Below are 26,500 nucleotides of genomic sequence, written 5' to 3'. Positions count from 1 at the left end.
TCTTATTTTTTTTTTTAGTATAGGTTGAGCTGAACCGTATGTCACCTACCGAACAAAAAAAAAAAGGACTTACCTTCATGAGAATGATTATTTCTTTCGACGCTTATGTGCAAAACTATTTAATCTGCGTAAGTTTTTTTTTTTTTTTTTTTATAATTTAAGCTCTTATTTTTTAGATTTTTATAAATATAGACTGAGATGCACTGTATGTCACTTACCTAACTCAAAAAGAACTCTTTCCTTTAGGAGAGTGAATATTTCTTTCGAGTTTTATGTGCAAAAATATTTAATCTGCGTTGTTTCTTTTAGCTCATTTTTTTTTGCCATTTTATAAATATAGATTGAGATGCACCGTATGTCACCTGTGTAATTAAAAAAGAACTCTTACCTTCACGAGAATGATTACGTCTCTCGACTCGTATGTGCAAAAATATTTAATCTGCGTTGGTTTTTTTTTTTTGCTGTTATTTTTTTAAAGCTTTTTCATTAATATAGGTTTAGATGAACCATATGTTACTTATTTAACGTAAAAAGGACTCTTACCTTCGTGAAAGTGATTATTCCTTGCAGTCAGCGTTGGTTATTTTTTGTTATTTTTGAAAAAATTTTTTAGCTCTTAATTTTTTAGCTCTTATAACTATACAGTAGGTTGAGATGCACCGTCTGTCACTTACCTAATTGAAAAAGAACTCTTTACCTTAATGACAATGAAGGTAAAAGAGTGTTTTTTCTTTTGATCGTGGTACGAAGGGTTCTACTGAGGTTAAGATGGACCAGCTGGTTGCATCGGGCACAATTTGGCAGCGTTTAGCTGAGGTATCGGGCGACGAGTATTCTTCTCTCGTCCGGACCTCTAGCAGCAGCCTGTCTCTGGTAGCTCTGCCTTTTGAAGGTCTAAATTTAAAATGGTGTCACTTGTATGTGTATAACTGAATCACGAAGATATGGAACGGGATGAATGTGTATAAATAAAGGCAAATACCACGAAGGAAAAAGTGAAACAACGGGAGTGGTTGGTAGGCCTTTCGACTTCACATGCTAAGTAAAGGACAGTAAGTCGTAAGGCCTCGCAACCACTCCGGTTTTTTACTTTTTCCTTCGTGGTATTTGCCTTTATATTTGCCTTTATATATATATATATATATATATATATATATATATATATATATATATATATATGTATATATATATATAGATGGATAGATAGATAGCTTCACGTTTCTTTTTGCAATCTTTTTTATTTTTACTTGTTGGTTTCTGTTAATCCTTACACCGTAAATACATATGTATGTAGCAATGATATTTCTGCGCATTTGAATATTAACTTGAAACTACTACCTGGTCCAAAGTGAGGGTGTGGGTGTGTGTGTGTGCGGTTTTGCAATTTTACTGATTTGTTCATTCTCTCTCTCTCTCTCTCTCTCTCTCTCTCTCTCTCTCTCTCTCTTCTCTCTCTCTCTCTCTCATGCATGAATAATTATATATCAATATATATATATATATATATATATATATATATATATATATATATATATATATATATTGAATATTACAGAATGTGTGTTTATATTTATACACATAATATATATACATGTATATACATATATACATAAATACATATGTACATTCATACATACATACACAGCCGAAGCGACCCAGGCAAGCCTCGCCCAAGTTTCTTACCTATTAGGCCTATCGCTCTCCTTCTCCAGCTCCCCTTCTTCCTGAATGAGAAGGAAAGAGCGAGGAATGTTCAGTTGAGAGTTGGAGCAAATATTTCCATCAACTATAAAAAAAAAACATTCCTTCGAAGGAAGGGAATTTCTTCTCGGCTGGTATCTCGATAGAGTTTGCTATTACGTGATTTTTTTTTTCTTTCAATTTATTTTATAATTCCAGATTTATATCGGGGGAGTATTATTAGTTTTTTTTTCTCTCTCTCTAGGAGGAAAGAGCTTTTTTTTTCTCTCTCAGGAGGTAACCGCCGTAGCATTTCTGTTATTTATTTATTTTTTTTACATAATTCCGCATTCATCCAGGTGACTATTGTTTTTCCTCACAGAGAAAAAATATTGTCTGCAATGTGTCTGATTTTGGTTTAATGAGCTTTTATTTTTTTCTATAATTTCCTCTTGTTCCTCTGATTGTTGTTTAATTAGCTTTGTTTTTTTTCTAGAATTTCTCTTGTTTCTCTGATTGCTGTTTAATGAGCTTTTATTTTTATTTTATAATAATTTCTGTTGTTCCCTTGCTTGATTTCCGCGTCCATCCGTCTAGTCTTAAGAATAACGTTAAATCTGCTGTGTGTGTCACGGGGTGAAGTCTGCGCTACTTTTACAGTTGTTTGTTCTTTACGTGCAGTAGGGCGTCTGCTCAAATATATTTCTTTATTTCCTTTATTACTTTTCATTTTCGACTTTCCTTCTGTTTTTTGGTATTTTTTAGTCAAAACTTCTTTTAGTTTTTAACTGGTTTCCTTTTCTTCTGGTTTTATTCCTTGCTTACGAAAGAAAGTTATATGACTAAATATGTATGTAATACGTGCATGTATATACTATATATATATATATATATATATATATATATATATATATATATATATATATGTGTGTGTGTGTGTGTATATATATATATATATATATATATATATATATATATATATATATATATGTCTATATATATTGTTATTTATATATATACTGTCCAGTATATATATATATATATATATGTATATATTATAATTTATAGTATATATATATGTGTTATATATTTAATTTCAGTATACAATTGCCAATTTTAGGGCTTGCCAGCCTGTGACATAACTCCTCTCTCGACCATACCGGCACCAAAATACCCCCAAATTACGTAATTAAAGACTTAAAATACACAAATATGCCCCTTGTATACTTGTACCTACCGTACGCACGGGATCACTGACGTGTGTATGTATGTAGGTGGGTAGGTAAGTAGGCAGTTAGGTTGAGAGATAGGTAATGAGAAAAGGGAGGAAAATGTGAGGGAGTGTAAGAAAAAAAGCTGGGTCCACGCCATGGCTTCCTCTACAAGTATCCAATTCACCACTATTTTAAGTAGTTTTTTCTTCTGCCCAAGTTTTGGACACGTAACTTGCATCGTGCAATCTCGTTTTTATTTTAATTGTTAATCTTGTTGCCAGGAAGGAAGGATTTATCTACACTGTTTTGGTTTTTTATTGTTTGTGTTGAGGAGAGAGAGAGAGAGAGAGAGAGAGAGAGAGAGAGAGAGATGATTCGAGAACAAAATGCATATTTTTCTTATCCAGTTTATCTAGCTTATCCTTGCCACAACAACCCCGCCCCCTTCTCTCTCTCTCTCTCTCTCTCTCTCTCTCTCTCTCTCTCTCTCTCTCTCTCTCTCTCTCTCCATTTGATAATGGATTCACTATACCTTGGGAACAACTTTCACCCAAGAGGAATTATAATTGATAAGTGCTTCCATGCCAACCAAGATTCGAACCGTGGCTTGATTTAAATACAGCAATAGCAGTGACTTTGACCACTCAGCTATCCTGTGGTGCTTATCCAGTTCATTATACCTTGGGGATAACATACACCCAAGGTAAGTCATCACTGATAAATGCCTCTGCACCACAGGATAGCTGAGTGGTCAAAGTCACTGTCTAAACATGTATACATACGCACGCACACATATATAGGCTATGTGTGTGTGTGTGTGTATATGTGTATATGTGAAAAACTGAAGGAAAGAAGTAGCCAAAATAGCAAATTTCCATGTAGTCGTTTACTGGCCAAAATAAAACAAAAAATCGCTTCTACTACATCTCCTGCCCTCCCCTAGCTCCCTCCTTCCCTCCTCCCTCTCCCTCCCCTTACCCTCCTACCCCTCCCTCCTCCCACCACACCCTTGGACTCGAGTTACTATGTTCCTTGAGCCCAAAGTATTTGCAGTCGCCTTCGTTAATGGAGTACAAATACTCGAGAGGAAGAAATTCCGATTTGTGGAGTCAGTTACTCGTTCCTTCCTCGGAATGATAAATTTCTCGCGATAGGATGATTGATTAGTTGCCGTGATGTCAGGATTTTAGTTGTAGGGTATGCTGTGGGTAGTATTTCTTTAATGACAATGATAGCGGTTGATGAAAGTGAGGTACTACTGCTATTTCAACTGCTGTTATCATTGTTGGTAGAATATTAATCATTATCATATCAGCACTTATAAATATTTCCTTCCTGTATAACTACTATGAATAATGATAATTATTATTATAATGAAAATGGTAATAATGCTAATAATGATAATAATTTATAGAAATTCTCTCAATAACATGAGTCAACAAAATGGTGAAAATATCCATATTGATGTAAATGTAAACATATACATATGTATATATGATAAATAAATAAATGAATATATATATACTATATAAAATGTACATATTTAAGAATATGCATATTGTATATATTCTTAAATATATATTTACGCTTACAGCAATGTGGATTTCTTCACCTGTAGTAATAATAATGATTATATAATAACAACAATAACAGCAAAATAATAATAATAATATTATTATTATAATAATAATAACAACCAGCTATTTTTACTATCAGTAACAAGATGACTACCACAACCTGTACGATACTAACTCCTACAATAAACAGCACCAAACTACCACTCCTTCCATTACGATAACCCCAACTAAAGAATGACCAAGATATTCTTTATCACTACTAAGAGCAGTTCAACTTACAACGTACCCCTGTATTTTCTGTTATCCTAGAGCATGCCTCGGATATCTTGACATTATCATCTTGGCGTGGGACATTGTTTCCGAGGTCAGTGTTAATCAGAGAGAGATTATTCTGGTGTTTACTCTCTCTCTCTCTCTCTCTCTCTCTCTCTCTCTCTCTCTCTCTCTCTCTCTCCTTAAAAAGTAGTGAGACTTTCTCTCTTTCATAGTTGCTGGTATATTAAGCCTTTTTCTAGCATAAGGTTTTGCTTCTTAATAACAGTATGTATTAAAAACCAGTACGATCTCTCTCTCTCTCTCTCTCTCTCTCTCTCTCTCTCTCTCTCTCTCTCTCTCTCTCTCTCTCTCTTACTTAAGGTATTTGCTAGCTTAGAGTTTTGCTTTTCAATAGCAGTCTGAATTAAAAACCAGTAAGGTCTCTCTCTCTCTCTCTCTCTCTCTCTCTCTCTCTCTCTCTCTCTCTCTCTCTCTCTCTCTCTCTCTCTCTCTGTTACTAATACGGTAAGCCTCCTTTTTGCTAGCAAAGAGTCTTACTACTTATAAAGCCCTCTCTCTCTCTCTCTCTCTCTCTCTCTCTCTCTCTCTCTCTCTCTCTCTCTCTCTCTCTGTTGCTGATATATTAGTGACCTTGTACTAACCCAAGGATTTACTCCTTGACGAGCAGACCTAATTCTCTCTCTCGCTGTTGCCGGAATAATAAGCACAGAATATTGCCCCTTAAAGAATGATAAGTAACTCTCTCTCTCTCTCTCTCTCTCTCTCTCTCTCTCTCTCTCTTACTGTGTTGCTCATATATTTACCCGGCCTTGTGCCAGCTCTTGCTCCTTGAGAAGCATCTCTCTCTCTCTCTCTCTCTCTCTCTCTCTCTCTCTCTCTCTCTCTCTCTCTCTCTCTGCTACAGATATAGTTTGCCTTTTGCTGGCATGGGGGTTTTGCTTCTGAAAAACAGTGTATATCTCTCTCTCTCTCTCTCTCTCTCTCTCTCTCTCTCTCTCTCTCTCTCTCTCTCTCTCTCTGTGCGAGCGCGCATGTGTGTGTATTTGTGTGTAAAGCTACTACATGCGAGCACACTCACCCACGTGCCTTACATATTTATACCTCAAGCCCCGTCCAAGCTTCTTGTTCCTCCTTCCTATTACTCTCTTACTCTTAGTAGTCTTTCTTCCTGGTGACACATGCCCACAGGAAGTGCCATTCCACCCCCACTCCCCCACCACCACAGCAACCAGTTCACCACCCCCTTGTTAGGGCATCACCACACCCACCGAAAAAAAACAAATAAAAAAGTCCCAAGCCATATGATCAAAGGTTATTGGCGGGTCTTAATCTCGAGGTCTCTATTACTCTTGGTATGGCTTTAATGATCTGTTACTGTATTAGCTTGGCTACTCAATCATATATATATATATATATATATATATATATATATATATATATATATATATATATATATATATATATATACACATATATATAATTTGTAAAAATTTGTGTATGTATGTTTGCATGTATGTGTATATGATGAAAATATTTGTTATAAATTGGAAAGAATCGTACTTAGAATCTGTTTATATATATATATATATATATATATATATATATATATATATATATATATATATATATATATATATATATATATATATATATATATATTATCGGCATGTGTATGTGTTCCGAGTCTGCTTTTTCTGTGCTATTTATAAATACATATTTTCACAATATTCTCATGTCACTTAATATTCTGAGTTATAAAAATAGCACAGGCCACAGAATATAACAGACAAATAATTTATTCTTAAGAAGTTTCGAGTTAAGAATTAATGACACGTATAATCCGGGAAGGGGGTAGATATCCATAAAAAATAATGAGAAAAGGTGAAGAGACTGATCAAAATAACCTTATATTTGACCAAAGGGAGAGAATAGATTTCAACACATTGATTTTCGGCGTGACAGCTGACATAAGGATCAATTTACGTCAAGTTACCGTGATAATTTGATAACAGACATACAGAGGAACTTCACATTAATTTATATGAAACTCAGCCCTACAACTGTTGATTTTAGATAACACATATGTGGCCATCCCTGTTGATTCCGTTATTATTATTATTATTATTATTATTATTATTATTATTATTATTATTATTATTATTATTATTCCAAAGAACATGATGTCTGTTCGAAAGGAGTAGCAAATAGGAAATACAGAAAGAAGAGACCAGTTATTAGAAAATAAAAAATATATTAACAAATTTATAAATAAATAGACAAAAATGTAAGTAAATTATAAAATACAAGGTGAATTCCTTTTGAAGTCCCAGTTGCACAACATCCTCATGGAGACTGTTCCACAGTCCAACGGTGTGACTGTGGAACGGATACTTATGAGAAGGAAAACGGATCAGTTATCAGAAAAGAAAGCAGGTAAGAAATGCGCCGAAGTTTCTTCGGTGCAATCGAGTTTTCTGTAAAGCCGCTATTGCGTATAATCAAGGCCACCGAAAACAGATCTATCTTTCGGTGGTCTCGGTATAATGCTGTATGAACCGCGGCCCATGAAACTTTAACCACGGCCCGTAGGTGGCCTATCGTGTATCGTTGCCAGAAGCACGATTATGGCTAACTTTAACCTTAAATAAAATAAAAACTACTCAGGCTATAGGGCTGCAATTTGGTATGTTTGATGATTGGAGGGTGGATGATCAGCATACCAATTTGCAGTCCTCTAGCCTCAGTAGTTTTTAAGATCTGAGAGGGACAGAAAAAGTGCGGACAGAAAAAAGTGTGGACGGACAGAGAAAGCCGGCACAATAGTTTCTTTTAAGAAAACTAAAAAGAGGAACGTCACATTATCTTCTGTGATTCTCAGCCTTAGGCCCCAAATAGTATCGCTTTTAGATAACACATTATGTGGTCATTCCTTCTGATTCAGTCATTTTGGCAAATCTTGCTATATTTGCCAACAAATGATGTCACGTCAGTTTGATGACATGAAGACTTATGACAGAATTTGATAGTTATTGGAAATTCTTGGTACATCTTGATAGTCCTTTGCCCTTAATGTGGTTAATTTTAAACGTGACACCGCCATGAATGCAAGCCAAATTAAAATCCCATTTGGTGCTGTTTCAGTGCAATTATCTGACGTTTGTTGAAGCGAGTCTTTGTTCATTTTTTAAAGACGTCTTCTCTATCTGAGCACATTTTCTTTTCACTCAAGTTACCTAGTATTCAAAAATTCAATTTTTCAAGAAATGCCTATTGTTTTTGCTAAAGTTATTTTGTATTGAAAATATTTTTGTTTAAAGAAAGGTATATCGAAAGCTTCAATTTCTTTTTTTTTTTATTATTTTGATTATTTAGGTCGAGTAAATAGCTTTCATGATTGTACGTTTTTTTCTTATATTTTTTCTTACAGCTTTTACATTTTAAGTAACTTTTTGTTACCATCGTTGTTTTAAAATAAGGACCCGTTTTTAAAATATCAGAACATTTATGTATTCCTAAATATTTTAATATTATAAGGTTTTTCTTGAACAAAAATTTTTAATTCCTCGTCGTTTACATAAGCCGGATTCGTTGAGAAATCTGTCACCTCGCCGAATTTATACGAAAGACAATCATTCAGAAAACTTGGTAATTCAGTATAGTATGGTAACTGATATCGAAAACTTTTACAGTAAAATGCCAGTATTTTATTAGTGTTTAAAGGGGTATGTGAATATTTTTGAACAAATCAGTTTACAAAATCTGTCAGAGAAATCATCTTTGATAACAAACGTTGATAACAAAACGTGTGAAATTTGTTACAAAAAAATTGCTTTTATTTCATTAATGTTAAAAGCGGTATGAGAAAATTGAGGAAGAAATAATTGCAGAAAATGTGTCAGAAAAGTTAAGGTTAAGAAGAAATATCTGAAGTTTTTACAATGAAATATTTTATCAATGTTTAAAGTGGTATGTTAATATTTATGAACAAGCAGTTAAGCATTATTGAAAATTTTACAATAAAATAATGGTATTTTATTAATATTTAAAGTTGTATGTGAATATTTTTGACCAAACAAACATTATTTAAATTTTTACTATAAAATTATGCTGTTTTGATAATATTTAATGTGGTATTATCAACATATAAACATTATCGAAATTTTACTGTAGAATAATATTTTATCAGTGTTTAAAGTGGCATGTTAATATTTCTGAACAAACATCATCGAAATTTTTACTATAAAGTAATGCTATTTTATCAATGTTTAAAGTGACGCGTTAATATTTCTGAAAAAAACATTATCGAAATTTTTTCCATAAAATAATGTTATTTTATCTATGTTTCAAGTGGCATGTTAATATTCATAAACAAATGTTTAAACGTAATAGAAATCGTTATTACAGAATAATATTATTTTATTGATGTTTATAAAGTGGCATGGTGGTATTTATAAACAAACAATTAATTTATTAATGTCTAAAGTGGCTTGTTATTATTTATGTACTAATAATTAAACCTTATTAAAATTCTTTCTCTAAAATATGATGATTTTATCAGTCTTCAGTGGCATGTTCATATTTATAAACAAACAATTAAAAGTTTTGAAAAATTTTGCTGTGAAATATGATTATTTTATCAATGCTTAAAGTGGCGTATTAATATTTATAAACAAACAATTGAACAATATTTAAAAATATTCCTCTGCTTAAAGAATCTGTAAATAAACAATATATTAAAATATTCGTCCGCTTGAAGAATCTGTAGTAATAACTCTCAGACGCCAAAGAAGATACAACAGCACTCGAGTTCTCTCAAGTACCTCCTCATCCCCAAAGGATGACGTAACCCTTCAAAGGGATTTTTTACTTTTTTATTGTGTTTTTCTTATTGTTTCGAGTTTACAACCTTTACGTCGGTGTGTTTTGTGGCCTGATTCGAATCCTTTTAATGGGAGATATTTGGGTTATGTTGGGGAATTGTGTCTGGTTGCGTAGCATAGGTGTCACAGAGTAATTTAACGTCGCTGTATAATTGGCATGTCTTTCTTGATGAGGGGGACGAAAGTTCTCTCTCTCTCTCTCTCTCTCTCTCTCTCTCTCTCTCTCTCTCTCTCTCTCTCTCAGAGTATAGATGACATTTTTTCTCGAAACTAAAGACAATTATTTTCTCTCAGAGTATAGATGACATTTTTTCTCGAAACTAAGACAATTATCTCTCTCTCTTTCTCTCTCTCTCTCTCTCTCTCTCTCTCTCTCTCTCTCTCTCTCAGAGTATAGGTGACATTTTCTAGGTGAAATTAAAGACAATTATCTCTCTCTCTCTCTCTCTCTCTCTCTCTCTCTCTCTCTCTCTCTCTCTCTCTCAGAGTATAGATGACATCTTTTCTCGAAACTGAAGACAATTATCTCTCTCTCTCTCTCTCTCTCTCTCTCTCTCTCTCTCTCTCTCTCTCTCTCTCTCTCTCTTTAAGTATAGATGACATTTTTCTCGTTGAAACTAAAGACAGTTCTCTCTCTCTCTCTCTCTCTCTCTCTCTCTCTCTCTCTCTCTCTCTCTCTCTCTCTCTCTCTTTCTTCAGCTCATAAATTCACATGTAAGGATTCTCAGTCGACATCAGAATGTGGTTAAATGACACGGTAGGTTTCTGTTTTACTTTCGGAGATTACTTGTAGTTATTAAGAAGGACGGGGCATAAAACAGTTTCCAAGATTGAAAAGAAAGGAATTTGAGCATTTTGTCACGTGAAATTCTCCTGGAGAAGGCTGGACGTTCATGATATATGTATGGGAAGGATATATTGTTATAATTAAGACGTTAAAAAGTCTGCTTACTTGTGACTGTAACTGAAATAAACTTAAGTATATACCGTCAAAAGTTCGTATTATGAGTTGGGAAGAATGCTGAATTAATTGCTAACTAATACTTATGTTAGAATTCTCAAGTTGTACCGTCTGCCTCGCATCTTTACCGTCTACAAACTTTCGCCTTTGCCTTTAAGAGTCTTCTACCTGTGCACTATGTTTTATTCTTTATACCCTGTTTTCTTGTATATTTTATGGTCCTCTCCCTGGTCTACGATATGTTTGATATTTTTCAGTCTTTTGCCGTATACTGACAAGTTAGAATCATTTGTCAGTAGTTTTTCCTTTTCCTAGTGTTTGTAACTTCCGTCGTGATAGCCTCAAGAAATTATATATATACATATATATAATATATAGATATATGTGTACATATATATATATATATATATATATATATATATATATATATATATATATATATATATATATATATATACATATATATGTGTGTGTATGTATGTATGTAAAACTCGTTACTCTACTCTGAGTAAGGAATTCTACGTTTTAATAAAAAAAAATTGTCAAGAAAGCCTGTATCCTTTCCAATATATTCACTATGTTTATCTTCCGCCGGCAACGTTGCATTCCTTAGCTGAGTCACTGGAATTCCTCATTTTGTACAGAAATGTCTAGGCATTTTTTCCCCCAAGTGTTCGTTCAGATGCAAACATTTTTTCACACGGAAACTATGAAATGCCGTTGCAGCATTTTTGTTTATACCCGATTTCTTTTTTTTTTTTTTTTTTTTTTTATGCCTTGCCGGTGTTAATGGAATACAGCTTTCGAAATTTTAAACTTCCTTTGATCACGTTCATTAGTTTTTAGTACATGAAGACTGACCCCTTACAAACTTGAAAACAGCTTATGTAGACTGTTGGATGTGCTGAAGAAATTCCATTTTTACTCTTCTATAATAACAATATCCGAGTGGATCTTGTCTGTCCTCCCCCGGGTGGCAATACGGAAGACTTGACACAGCCACCCACCCCCTGCAAACCAGTTTGCCCCCCCCCCCCTGGGGTAGGTAGGGGAACGGGAGAGTAGGGGAACATCCACCTTCCACCTGCAAACCTGTTTGTCCGCCCCGGGTGGGGCTGGGTAGGTAAGGGATCGGGAGGGTAGGGGAGACCGTAGCGCCGGGTTCCTAATCGCGAAGCTTGTTATTAATAAAAAAAATAAGTATGTAATTTCTACACTGACAAAAATCTATATTTGATCTTAAAACAAACTTAGACATGAAGCGTACACTATCTGTTACCAGGAGTGAGCTGTATAGACCGGGCATTTTCTTAAATATGAAACTTTTTGTTTGTTCGTGCGTGCAAATCTACAGCAGGCCAGGCAGGTACGCGAAAAGTTGCTTAAGGCTTAATAAAATCTGACGTGAAAAGACATTTCATTGACATATTTCTTTCCTTTTCGATTTGGTAGATGCTTTCCCAAAATCAGTTGACGTGTCGTATGCTGCGAAACCGCATCGCTGTTAGGAGATGCCGCCCCCCCCACAACCTCCCTACACACAGGAGCAGTAAAAGGCTACCCAATGGCTAAATCGATCATCCTTTAGGAGGGAAGATGGCCATAGTGCCTTCAGAGCTCTGTGGAAAAAAAAAACAAAGATTAGTTTTGCTGAAGTTCTTTGGCATGTTTTAGTTCGTGAAACGAAGACGCATGTAAAATATATATATATATATATATATATATATATATATATATATATATATATATATATATATATATACATATGTATGTATATGATATATATATATACAGTATATACATATATATATATACAGTATATATATATACATATATATATAGTGTATATATATATATATATATATATATATATATATATATATATATATATATATTTATATATATATATATGTTATATATATATATGTTTATATACATAAATGTATGTATATATATATATATATATATATATATATATATATATATATATATATATATATATATATATATATATATATATATATATAGAGGTTGATAAAACTGAAAGCCAGCAATAACATCCCGTGGACAAAAAACCAGGCTCTTCCTGTGATAACGCCCGACGACGCCGAAAGAAAAAGAGACTGTAAATAAAAAGGATGGCACAGACAATACGTATATTGTGTTACTATTGTTATGACGGATTGTTACCAATAACTTCTTTTTTTTTATTCATCCTTTTGCGGACGGATAAAAGGAAGTGCTGGGTAAAAGTCATTTGTCGGAATATACCAATAGGGGTTCCTAGAAATTCTCTCAGTCCCCCACGCTTTCTCTCTCTTTCGTTCTGAATATAATTAATTACGTGATGGAACACATACAGGGATATACACATATACGTGTGTATATATACTATAAATATAGATACATATATATATATATATATATATATATATAAATATATATATATATATATATATATATATATATATATATATATATATTATACACAAACATATATACATACACATGCACATACATATAGTATATACACATACTGTATATACATACACACACACACACACACACACACATATATATATATATATATATATATATATATATATATATATATATATTAAACTTGTTCACTTGCACAATCGTTCTTTGCATCAGTACAGCCAATGAAAATCTCCGTAAGATACCATCCTGCTTAAGTGAGGTGATGTTATTAATATGTATATACTGTATATATATATATGTATGTATGTATGAATGTCTATGACTATATATATATATATATATATATATATATATATATATATATATATATATATATATATATATAAAATCTTACTACTCGTGTTAGTCTTCATTAAGACGGGATGTTTTAAATTCCAGGCTCTTTAATTTCCAAAGTACTACAAACTTTCAAAGACACAGTCTTCTTCATCAGGTCCCGATGCACTAAGAAGATTACATCTACATTCGGGTATAAATAAATATGTGTTCCTAGCCATATGTATGTACCCGAGTGTACCTGTAATCTCCTTAGTGCATCGGGACCTATTGAAGATTGTATGTCTTCGGAAGATTGTAGTACTTTGCAAATGAAAGAATCTGGAATTAAAACCACCCCGGCTTATTGAAGCCTACCTCTAGTAGTATGATTATATATACACAGTGAAACTGTGTTGTTACTTAGATATATATTGTATGTGTATATATATATGTGTGTGTATATATATATTTATATATATATTCACTTTTGCCAATTAGATATGGATATATATATATATATATATATATATATATATATATATATATATATATATATATATATATATATATATATATAATTTTATATATATATATAATTTTTACCAATTAGATAGGGTGGCACCAGAAGATGTTAGCTTTTGGTTTTGCATCTAGTTTTTGGGACGAGGTTGCTAGTCCCATGCTTTCTCTTTAACCCTTCTTACCACTGTCTCAGTCGCCTAACTGCGAGGTATCAAAATCATGGGTAATTTTCAACCAAGGTATATACAGTTTTTATTTTCCTGTTTTTTTTTTTTTTTTTTTTTTTACGGCGTTGTCAGCGATGATAAATGCTCTTCCTGAAGAGAAAGAGGTTGAACTTTGGATACACAGACGAAAAAGGAAAATTCCACGTTCTCTCAATGAACGGTTTTTTCTAATAATATAAAGAATCTTTTCAGTTCGCCAGACAGAGGGAAACCCTAGTTTTTTATTGCAAATTGCATGCACTATACCTGTATTGTAAACTTATATAGATCCTATGTTGCAAATCGTGTCCTATTCATTCTGTATTGCAAAGCGCCTTGCATATATTCCTTATTGCTAGGAGCCATGCATTGATCCTGTATTTCAAAGCGTCTTGCATTATTATTAATCTCAAGATCAGGTTCACAAAGGGTGACCAGAGAATTTCAATTTCTCTCTCTCTCTCTCTCTCTCTCTCTCTCTCTCTCTCTCTCTCTCTCTCTCTCTCTCTCTCTCTCAGTATAGTTGTCATGTCTGTCTTGATGAAACTAACTAAAATTCTCTCTCTCTCTCTCTCTCTCTCTCTCTCTCTCTCTCTCTCTCTCTCTCTCTCTCTCTCTCTCTCTCTCTCAGTATAGTTGTCATGTCTGTCTTGATGAAACTAACTAAAATCTCTCTCTCTCTCTCTCTCTCTCTCTCTCTCTCTCTCTCTCTCTCTCTCTCTCTCTCTCTCTCTCTCTCTCAGTATAGTTGTCATGTCTGTCTTGATGAAACTAACTAAAATCTCTCTCTCTCTCTCTCTCTCTCTCTCTCTCTCTCTCTCTCTCTCTCTCTCTCTCTCTCTCTCTCTCTCTCAGTATAGTTGTCATGTCTGTCTTGATGAAACTAACTAAAATTCTCTCTCTCTCTCTCTCTCTCTCAGTATAGTTGTCATGTCTGTCTTGATGAAACTAACTAAAATTCTCTCTCTCTCTCTCTCTCTCTCTCAGTATAGTTGTCATGTCTGTCTTGATGAAACTAACTAAAATTCTCTCTCTCTCTCTCTCTCTCTCAGTATAGTTGTCATGTCTGTCTTGATGAAACTAACTAAAATTCTCTCTCTCTCTCTCTCTCTCTCAGTATAGTTGTCATGTCTGTCTTGATGAAAACTAACTAAAATCTCTCTCTCTCTCTCTCTCTCTCTCTCTCTCTCTCTCTCTCTCTCTCTCTCTCTCAGTATAGTTGTCATGTCTGTCTTGATGAAACTAACTAAAATTCTCTCTCTCTCTCTCTTCTCTCTCTCTCTCTCTCTCTCTCTCTCTCTCTCTCTCTCTCTCAGTATAGTTGTCATGTCTGTCTTGATGAAACTCTCTCTCTCTCTCTCTCTCTCTCTCTCTCTCTCTCTCTCTCTCTCTCTCTCTCTCTCTCTCTCTCTCTCTCAGTATAGTTGTCATGTCTGTCTTGATGAAACTAACTAAAATTCTCTCTCTCTCTCTCTCTCTCTCTCAGTATAGTTGTCATGTCTGTCTTGATGAAACTAACTCTCTCTCTCTCTCTCTCTCTCTCTCAGTATAGTTGTCATGTCTGTCTTGATGAAACTAACTAAAATTCTCTCTCTCTCTCTCTCTCTCTCTCTCTCTCTCTCTCTCTCTCTCTCTCTCTCTCTCTCAGTATAGTTGTCATGTCTGTCTTGATGAAACTAACTAAAATTCTCTCTCTCTCTCTCTCTCTCTCTCTCTCTCTCTCTCTCAGTATAGTTGTCATGTCTGTCTTGATGAAACTAAAACTCTCTCTCTCTCTCTCTCTCTCTCTCTCTCTCTCTCTCTCAGTATAGTTGTCATGTCTGTCTTGATGAAACTAAAACTCTCTCTCTCTCTCTCTCTCTCTCTCTCTCTCTCTCTCTCTCTCTCTCTCTCTCTCTCTCTCTCTCAGTATAGTTGTCATGTCTGTCTTGATGAAACTAAAACTCTCTCTCTCTCTCTCTCTCTCTCTCTCTCTCTCTCTCTCTCTCTCTCTCTCTCTCTCTCTCTCTCAGTATATAGTTGTCATGTCTGTCTTGATGAAACTAAAATTCTCTCTCTCTCTCTCTCTCTCTCTCTCTCTCTCTCTCTCTCTCTCTCTCTCTCTCTCTCTCTCTCTCTCTCTCAGTATAGTTGTCATGTCTGTCTTGATGAAACTAAAATTCTCTCTCTCTCTCTCTCTCTCTCTCTCTCTCTCTCTCTCTCTCTCTCTCTCTCTCTCTCTCTCTCTCTCTCAGTATAGTTGTCATGTCTGTCTTGATGAAACTAACTAAAATTCTCTCTCTCTCTCTCTCTCTCTCTCTCTCTCTCTCTCTCTCTCTCTCTCTCTCTCTCTCTCCCCGTATAGTTGTCATGTCTGTCTTGATGGATCTGACTAAAATTCTCTCTCTCTCTCTCTCTCTCTCTCTCTCTCTCTCTCTCTCTCTCTCTCTCTCTCTCTCTCAGTTTCATGTCTGTCTTGAAAGCTAAAAGCTGCTCTGCTTCACACGTGCCATTTAAACCCGAAGACCTGGCCAGCAGCAGCAGCAGCAAAGAGAAGGCTCTTTAAACCACGAGAAAAAAATAAAAGAACGATATATTTATTTTCCGTTCGTTTACAGATGTTTACTTTTCTTGAAGTTCCTTTCGTCTCTGGTTTCGAGTGTCCGGGTGTTTGTGCCGAAAGACTTCTCCAAGAGGGTCTAATTTTAATCTTATCTCTCGACTCTGCAGTTCTTTTAAATGAGGTCAAGAGGCCTGCTTTTATTGTCTTTTATTTTTATTATTCTGTAATGCTTATCATTTTTTTATATTTAGTTTAAGGATGCGTCATCTTGTCGAAACCATTTTTAATCATAGGCAATAGGCAGTTGTATTGAAGCACTGGTCACTGTGGGTCTTCTCTCTCTCTCTCTCTCTCTCTCTCTCTCTCTCTCTCTCTCTCTCTCTCTCTCTCTCTCTGTATGTGTATGTGTTGGTGTCAGGTATACTTGACCCTGCAGTTTCTATCCCCAGAGACGATATTATGCATAGGTTGGCATATAAACTTGCTGCACATTGCTGAATTCCGAAGCAATGATAATGTAGGCAGATTTGGGACCATGGAGAGAGAGAGAGAGATAGAGAGAGAGACAGATTTGGGGATCATGGAGAGAGAGAGAGAGAGAGAGAGAGAGAGAGAGAGAGAGAGAGAGAGAGAGAGAGAGAGAATACCACACCTTTATTACCTGAGCTTTTGACTTACGCCTTAGTCATGGAGGGAGTCAGTGCTTTCAGTTTTAGTTTTCTGAAAAGAAAACTCTTGTGCCGGCTTTCTCTGTCCGTCCGCACTTTATTCTGTTCCCCCTCTGATCTTAAAAACTACTGAGGCTAGAGGGCTACAAATTGGTATGTTGATCATCTACCCTCCAATCATCAAATATACCAAATTGCAGCCCTCTAGCCTCAGAATTTTTTATTTTTTTAAGGTTAAAATCAGCCATAATCGTGCTTCTGGCAGCGATATAGGATAGGTCGACACCTGGCCGTGGTTAAATTTTCATGGGCCGCGGCTCATACAGCATTATATCGAGACCGCTATGAGATAGGTCTATTTTCGGTGGCCTTGATTATACGCTGTAGCGGCTGTACAGAATACTCGATTGCGCCGAAGAAACTTTGGCGCATTTTTTACTTGTTTCTTTGTCTCGACAGCTCACTGCTCTTAGGCCACCACCGGGCCATGGTTAAATTTTCATGGGCCGCGGCTCATACAGCAGTATATCGAGACCACCGGAAGATAGATCTATTTTCGGTAGCCTTGATTATAGCCTACCTGTAGCGGCTGTACAGAAAACTCGGTTGCGCCGAAGAAACTTCGGCGCATCTTTTACTTGTTTCTTTGTCTTGACAGCTCAGTGCAAGAGCAATCTTTCTATTATTATTATTATTATTATTATTATTATTATTATTATTATTATTATTATTATTATTATTATTATTATTATTATTATTATTATTATTATTATTATTATTATTATTATGCTAAGAGACAGCCTTCATTCAAATTAAGCAACATTGTTATTAGTTACTTAGTACTCTGTCTTGACTGCTCAATACTAGAGCGATCTTGCTATTATTATTTTTGTTATTAATTATTATTATGTCAAGAGACAGCCTTCATGTGAAAGCTTATTGTTATTATTATTATTATTATTATTATTATTATTATTATTATTATTATTATTATTATTATTATGCCAAGAGACATGGATTTAGTTACTTTGTTCTTGGTCTTGACAGCTCAGTACAAAAGCAATCTTGCTGCAGCCCGTCGAGACCTAGACTTGGGTTCAAGGACGAACGACTTGGCCCTCTCCCCCTCCCCCCAACCCTTTTCCCTGCTTATTTTGCCGAATCCATTTGCTTGCAGTGGAACCGGTTAGCAACATGACCAGCCCAGCATAAATGTAGGTTTCTTTTTATTTTTTTGTTATTGATGATGAAATTCTGTGAACGGGACAACGTTTATAGTTTGAATACTTCTTTTGTTGTTGTTGTGCATATTTATGCTCTCTTTCTCTCTCTCGTACAAACTTCAAACACACACACACACACACACACACACACACACACATATATATATATATATATATATATATATATATATATATATATATATATATATGTTTATACATAATATGCATTTGTATTCAGAATACAGTACCTAGTGATTAGTATAGCTTCCCTGAAATTCATCCATTTGGAGTCTGGAAATCATGGCCATCATCACTTTATAAGATGATAATTATGGCATCTTTGTGTGCTTTTATGTTATTCAGAGGTTATGCTCTCTCTCTCTCTCTCACAAGCGGTGTTGATGATACAGGGTGAGTGAGTCTGAAATAAAGTAATAACGTGAATTATCTTAAGCTTATGCGTAAGAACGGTTAAAAAAGAAAATTCCAATAAACAGAGACAAAAAAAAAGGTATATCGCAGGAAAAAACTGCCGCATAATGACTGATCATAAAACAACAGTAAACAGACCCAGGGCCACTAAAAGTTCGCGAAAGAGGTCAGGAAAGGTCGCTTTGCAGCAAAACGTGAAAGGATACTGCTTTATGATACACACGCACACGTATAATATTATAATGTGTGTTGAAAACCTGTGTGCAGTGTGCTATTTGTACCATACCCCTGAAAACCTGTATCAGTCATTAAGGATTTATTATACCTTATAGACTTAATTTTCTCCTAAATATCACCAACGACTTTAACTTCAGATATAAACAGAATTAGATACCAGAGTTCTATTTCTCATAAAAAAAGAAGTTAAAAAAAGTGTTCTAATTTCCCACGTCCATTTTCTCCTATTTTTCTCTGTCCGGAATTCTTTACAATGCTGCTGTCGCAATGGACGAGGCTTTAGGTCCAATCTCTCTCTCTCTCTCTCTCTCTCTCTCTCTCTCTCTCTCTCTCTCTCTCTCTCTCTCTGGGTGTCTCCCGTGTCCCCCGCTGGCGGAGGTCGATGCCAAACATTCGGCCGTGAGTCATTGTTTAAGGGCAGCGGCGAGTGCTAACATCATCTCGAAGTGCTAACCTTAGCGCTTCGTCTCCGGATGTTCTCAGCACTCGTAGAATGCCGACCCTCTCGTTGCGTCCGTGTACTCTAGAGCTTCAAGAATGCTAACCTTCTCGTAGTCTCGTCTTGGGTGTTTTGTATGGCTTATAAATGCTTACTGCACTGTCTTGATGTTTTCTATGGGTCGAAAATGTTCGCTATATCATTGTCTCCTTGTTTTTTAAAGGTTGAATATGCTAGCCTTTTTCGTTGCCTCATTTTTAAAGTATGCTAACTTATTGCTGTCTTATTTTTTTAAGGTTAAATGTGGTAGCATTTTCATTGTCTCATTTTTAAAGGTTAAATATGCTAACTTATTGTTGTCTTAATTTTTTTTAGGTTAAATGTGCTAGCCTTTTGATTGCCTCATTTATTAAAGGTTAAATATGCTAGTCTTTACGATGCCTCATTCATGAAGGTTAAATACAATCGCCTTTTCATTGTCCTGTTCTTAAAGAACTAAAATGCTTACCTACTCACTGTTTCTCTTTATGTGGCTTGAAAATTGTAACTTTTCTCATTGTCTGCGTTTTCAGTTTTCTGTAAAAGAAAACTATTGTGCCGGCTTTGATTGTGGGTTAAAGTTTCATGGGCCGCGGCTCATACAGCATTGTACGGAGACCACCGAAAGATAGATCTGTTGTCGGTGGCCTTGGTTATACGCTGTAGCGGTTGTACAGAAAACTCGATTGCGCCAAAGAAACTTCGGCGCATTTTTTACTCGTCATCACTTTAAAATGGTGATAATCTCTTCAATGTTTGTGTTTTGTTTGGCTAAAGGTTCTAACCATCTAATTTTCTTTGCGTTTTCTGTCTTAAATTGTAACCATATCATTGTCTTGTGTCGTGTTTTCTATGCCATAAAATGCTAACCGTCTCATTGTCTTCGTGTTTACTACATCATAAATGGCTAACCGTCTCAATGTATTCGTGTTTGCTGTCTTAAAATGCTAACCATCTCATGGTCTCCGTGTTTTCTGTCATAAAACGTTAACCATCTGAAAGCCCCCGTATATTGTCATGGCTAACGTCCAATACATCTCTTTCTGGGTGACCTGCTAAAGGGAGATGTGTCTTACTCTAAGTATACGGAGTATTTGCTTCTCCTTTTAATGCTTGCTGTTTTATACAAAACCATATTGGAATTTTAATATGAAACAATTGTCAGAGAGAGAGAGAGAGAGAGAGAGAGAGAGAGAGAGAGAGAGAGAGAGAGAGAGAGAGAGAGAAGTACATTATGAGACCGATTTCTTTTGTGCAAGTTACTTTCTTGAGACTGAATCATTGTATTAGTGATGAATCATATGAAAAGCAATGCCAGAGTTGGTAATCAAAGGACTGGAATATATTATTTTGAGACCTTAAGGTAAATATACAAAAAAATTATTATTATTATTATTATTATTATTATTATTATTATTATTATTGAGGACGTATGCATAATAAGAAAACGGAGATGTAATGATAAAGTAATCAACAGAGGTATCATTTAGCGCACAGACAAATATGTGTTTACATATACGTGTTAAATGTCAGATATGAAATGACTCTACGTTGAGGCTAATATTTAGAAAGTCAGTTCACAATGAGGAAAGATACCTTTTAGCTATGTATATACATCTCTTCTTTATATAAGTACATATATGAATATATATATATATATATATATATATATATATATATATATATATATATATATATATGTGTGTATATATATATATTATGTATGTATATATTTATTTGTATATATATATAAATATATGAATATATATATATACATATATATAAATTATATATAATGGAATCGAGTCTGTAATTGAGTAAACTAAATATCTTAATATACTTTGAGGGCATACAGGAAATCTTTGATAACGACAGAGAGAGCAAAACAGAAAAGGGACAATAACGAAACTAAGCGATCCCAGATGCCGAGTTTGACCGTTCGTCGCCCATTCAAATCAAAGTGTTTATCCCTTACAGCACTGGGCAGAAGAGCTAATTGAGATCTTGACCTCACCCGATGACCTCTCGCACACCTTAACATTAACTCGAGAACACCCGTTGAACGAATTGTATAGATAATTAAACGTGAAACATTAATGGAAAGGGGAAACCCATCTGGACGAAACTTGGGAAAATTATACCAGATTTCGGCATCGAATGAATACCCATATAATATATATATGAAGACTGGAAGGGGAGTTAGTTAGAAAAAGGCATCAGGGCAGGGAGTGTGTGAGACGTGTGGAGAGGTGACAGTGAAAGCTCGAAGTGACTTGTGAACTTATATAAAATTTCTGAATGCCCATAGTCAAAGTGGAATTGTACGTCCAAGAAAGTTACAATGTGTCTTTTAAGACAAAGACTCGGTCACTACTACCCATTGAAAGGTGGAAAAGTTATAAAGTTAAAAGACTAAAAGAAATGTATTTAAGGGGAAACATAATTTTCATTTAACCAAAATATATAAAAGGAAAACTTGTGAAAATTTGGCAGATAGCCGACATCTGAGCACGATAAGTGAAGCTCCAACATAGTTAATTATCAAGCAACTTGCTCCTACTGAAGTGAAAGCACGCTGTACAACAGACAGTTTTCAAGAAGTGAATACCACTCCCCACACACACACACACACACACACACACATATACATATATATATATATATATATATATATATATATATATATATATATATATATATATATATATATATATATATATATACATATGTGTGTATATATATATATATATATGCAGACATATGTGTGTGTGTACCTCACGGAAAAAAATGTAACTGTATATCTTCAAGGAGCCTCAAATCATTACTTTCGTAATTAAATCACGGTCTTTCATGTACACATTCTAGGCCATTGTCGTTAAAACAAAAATGCCGTATTTTGGGGCGTAATCTGAGAACACTGGCAGGTGTATTATGGCGTCTCAAAAAAAAAATCCCTCTTTATGAGTTCCGTCAGCTGAGGAGTGGAATTCTCGCCCTGCCTATTTCACGTGCCTTGAATGTTTCCTTTTTTTATTTATTTACTTTTTTTGTGGAGAATTTGAAGGAGATTACGATTTATGATCGTCTGTTTTGTGAAGCTCATTCTTTAGTGTTTGGACAAACTTGACTCTTGAGATGTGTGATGTTAGTTTCTGTATATTGACCCGTTATTATGCAGCGTATACAAACGTACACTCACACATACAAACAGGCACATACGTTATATGTATGTATGTATGTATATATATGTATATATATATATATATATATATATATATATATATATATATATATATATAATCAAAATAAAAATAACAACTTAACTCTGTATATATATTCATGCTATTAGTGAGATATATATATGTGTATATATATATATATATATCATGTATATATATATATATATATATATATATATATATATATATATATATATATATATATATATATATATATATATATATATATATATATATATATTTATATTTATATATATATATAAATACATTATATGTGTGTATACATATATCATGACTGGTGCCGCTGTTGCCTAAGAATGATTAGCAGAGTTGGCACTTTTTGCTTGGAAGCTCTTTGCAACTGTAATTTAAACCTACCATTGGCACTGTTGTCAATTTCCTCTCTAGAAGTCTTTGGTAACTTGACCACGTCATAACTAGATATTGCCATAATCAATGCTGAAATTATTATGTTAGTGGTTATTGAAATACTCCAATGAAAGGGATTAGGTTTGTGAGGTAATCTGATCCCCATGATTGAGAGCTTTGTATAATATGATTCGTAAAAAGGACAAACGTGCAAGTGAGAATTGGATGGAAGCTTATGCAAGTAATTGGGACATAGTATTTGTCGTAGAGATTATGAAAAATGTTTAATATGTATACGTGAGATATGATGCATGATATAAATGATTGTGTCTGTAAATTTAACCTTTTCTTATTGAAAACGAGTAGTACTTGAACACGTTCACCATTGTCGTCCTCTCTCTCTCTCTCTCTGATCATGATCTTTATAAAATAGTATTCATGAGATTTATTCATAATTTTGTCTCTTTTGCAAAGTCAATAAATAAAAGACCATTCGTTTTATCTGCTATAAAGAAAGTTAGCATAATTACCTTTTGTATTATTGCTTTGATTGGCATACAGTACATTCTCTCTCTCTCTCTCTCTCTCTCTCTCTCTCTCTCTCTCTCTCTCTCTCTCTCTCTCTCTCTCTCTATGTATATATATATATATATATATATATATATATATATATATATATATATATATATATATATATATATATATATATATATATATATATAAATATGTATATATATATATATATGTGTTTATATATATATATATATGTGTGTGTATATATATGTGTGTGCATGTATGAATGTATACCCTTGGAGAGGGCAACGAAATCCAGGTACAATTAATACCTCCATCTCATGACTGAGTATAGGTACATTAGGGTCGGCTGAGCTCAGAAATGTCTTTCTCTTCAAGTATTTCAGTGAAATACTTTTGATGTGTGTCCAGAATATCTTTCATCGGTATCTGTGCTTTTCATTTACGTGAATGTGTTTTACCATTATTTGAACAGATTGATTATAGTAAATAGAGTCAAAAGAAAAGATAAAGAAATAAATACTATATATTTGTGTGCGTCTGTAATGTCTTTTAGCTTTATATGTGCATTTACTTTTACTTAGGCATCATTATGTATTATGTAGGGTAATTAAATGTACTAAATACAAAAATTTATATAGAATATATAATTTTTTGTATTTAGTACATTTAATTACCCTACATAATACATAATGATGCCCAAGTATTTTGCTATATGATTTTTAAAATAAATTCAGTTTTGCTTATTTTTTTATGTATAATTTCCAACCGATTACGAACCGGAAATTATCGGAGTATAATTTGAAATTTAAATAGTTATTCCCATTTATTGATTACTTTAATGTGAGCCTAATAAATTTCCATTTAAGGGAATTTTCAAAAGTCCAGTGGAAATTGGTATTTATAGAGGCAATGTGCTCTCTCTCTCTCTCTCTCTCTCTCTCTCTCTCTCTCTCTCTCTCTCTCTCTCTCTCTCTCATTGTCAAAGAACGGTGTAAACTGGTTTTTATAGATGCAATGCACGTTCCCCGCTCTCTCTCTCTCTCAATTTGAAAGTTAAATGGAAATTGATATTTATAGACACAATATACTTCTCTCTCTCTCTCTCTCTCTCTCTCTCTCTCTCCACATTTTCAAAGTCTAGTGGAAACTGGTATTTATAGATACAGCTTACTTCCCCCTCTCTCTCTCTCTCTCTCTCTCTCTCTCTCTCTCTCTCTCTCTCTCTCTCTCTTTCCATTTTCAAAGTCTAGTGGAAACTGGTATTTATAGATACAACTTACTTCTCTCTCTCTCTCTCTCTCTCTCTCTCTCTCTCTCTCTCTCTCTCTCTCTCTCTCTCTCTCTCTCTCTCTCCATCGTCCAGCGCAGCCCAGCTCAGCGGCTGTGAGTCCACTCTGCTTGTTTACAAACCAATTATCTCGCTGTATGTTCTTGCATTCGGGGGAAACGTCACAGTTGCCATCACCTGATGTGAATCTGAAAGGGAGAATTGTGTTGCGCTTGCCCATGTCACGAAGTGTTGTGTTTGCCGAAGCAATTTGGTAACTGTTGGTTCAGCAGTGTATCGTTTTTCTTTGATGCAAGACTGTATTTGGTTAGGGAGTTTTTCCCATGTTGAGTTTCATCATCATCATCAATATTATTATTATTATTATTATTATTATTATTATTATTATTATTATTATTATTATTATTATTTTAATAATTGTGTTCTCTTCACGAATAAAAAGAAAGAAGTGATTGTAAGAATACCCTTTGTATTGAACCTTCCTTACTTAGACCATACATAACGCTAATATTCATTTGTATCCCGATGTTAAATTTTTCAGAAAATCTTGTTTCTCTGTGTTCACATAATCTGTCATTGAATGAAACATTTATTTCACTGTCTGATTGTGCTTCATGGATAGTTTTTTTTTTTTTTTGTAGGATTGTTTTTTTTTTTACCTAATGCACTTGTAATTTGTCCAGATCTGGCGATGTGTGATATTTCAGAAATGATGGATTGGTGCTTTAGAGCTAACACAGAAATGACAGATGTCTGCGTTTAGAACTGGCACTTGTAATATACGTTTATCCTTATTTAATTCTATATATATATATATATATATATATATATATATATATATATATATATAAATTATATATATATATATATATATATATATATATATAAATTATATATATATATATATATATATATATATATCTACATATATAATAAATGTACATATAATATAATACACACACATTGTGTTTACATATATCTATATATATAAATGTACATATAATATAATTGTGTTTATGTATATATATATATATATATATATATATATATATATATATATAGAGAGAGAGAGAGAGAGAGAGAGAGAGAGAGAGAGAGAGAGAGAGAGAATATTATGCAATTGCATCACATGTCCTGTATGTGTTCGCATAGTATTCAAGTGATTAGGTGGATGCAATTGCAGTCATACTTCTCGTACAAGATTCTCATTCAGTTTCTGTTCCTTTTCAGGTGAGTGTGGACGCTTTAACCCCTTTCCGATGTAGAATGGCTTTTCGGGATAAACGTAAGTATTCTAAGTATGAAGAATAGTTAAATGTCAATAACCTGGTTCCTTTAATGTGTCTATAAGTCAGGGTAAACCTATGGTCTAAGGAGATCCTGACTGATATTTCAGTGGTACTTGACTTAA

At 34.0% G+C, this 26,500-nt stretch overlaps 1 protein-coding gene across 13 annotated transcripts in view; it reads left to right on the top strand.

The window, feature by feature from the left end:
- LOC136832076 (serine-rich adhesin for platelets) overlaps positions 1-26,500 on the top strand; it is a 242,065-nt gene that overhangs the window by 74,250 nt on the left and 141,315 nt on the right. The window contains exon 1 of one of the 13 annotated variants that reach the window (XM_067092705.1): positions 26,305-26,374. The exons of the other annotated variants lie outside the window; for them this stretch is intronic. The gene's annotated coding sequence lies outside the window, so the exon portion shown is untranslated. Of the gene's footprint in view, positions 1-26,304; positions 26,375-26,500 lie in introns of those variants that run through there. 13 annotated transcript variants of the gene reach the window in all.

This window comes from Macrobrachium rosenbergii, chromosome 49, assembly GCF_040412425.1.
Source record: "Macrobrachium rosenbergii isolate ZJJX-2024 chromosome 49, ASM4041242v1, whole genome shotgun sequence".
Taxonomy (NCBI): Eukaryota; Metazoa; Arthropoda; class Malacostraca; order Decapoda; family Palaemonidae; genus Macrobrachium; species Macrobrachium rosenbergii.
This window is presented reverse-complemented; position numbering and strand designations above follow the sequence as displayed.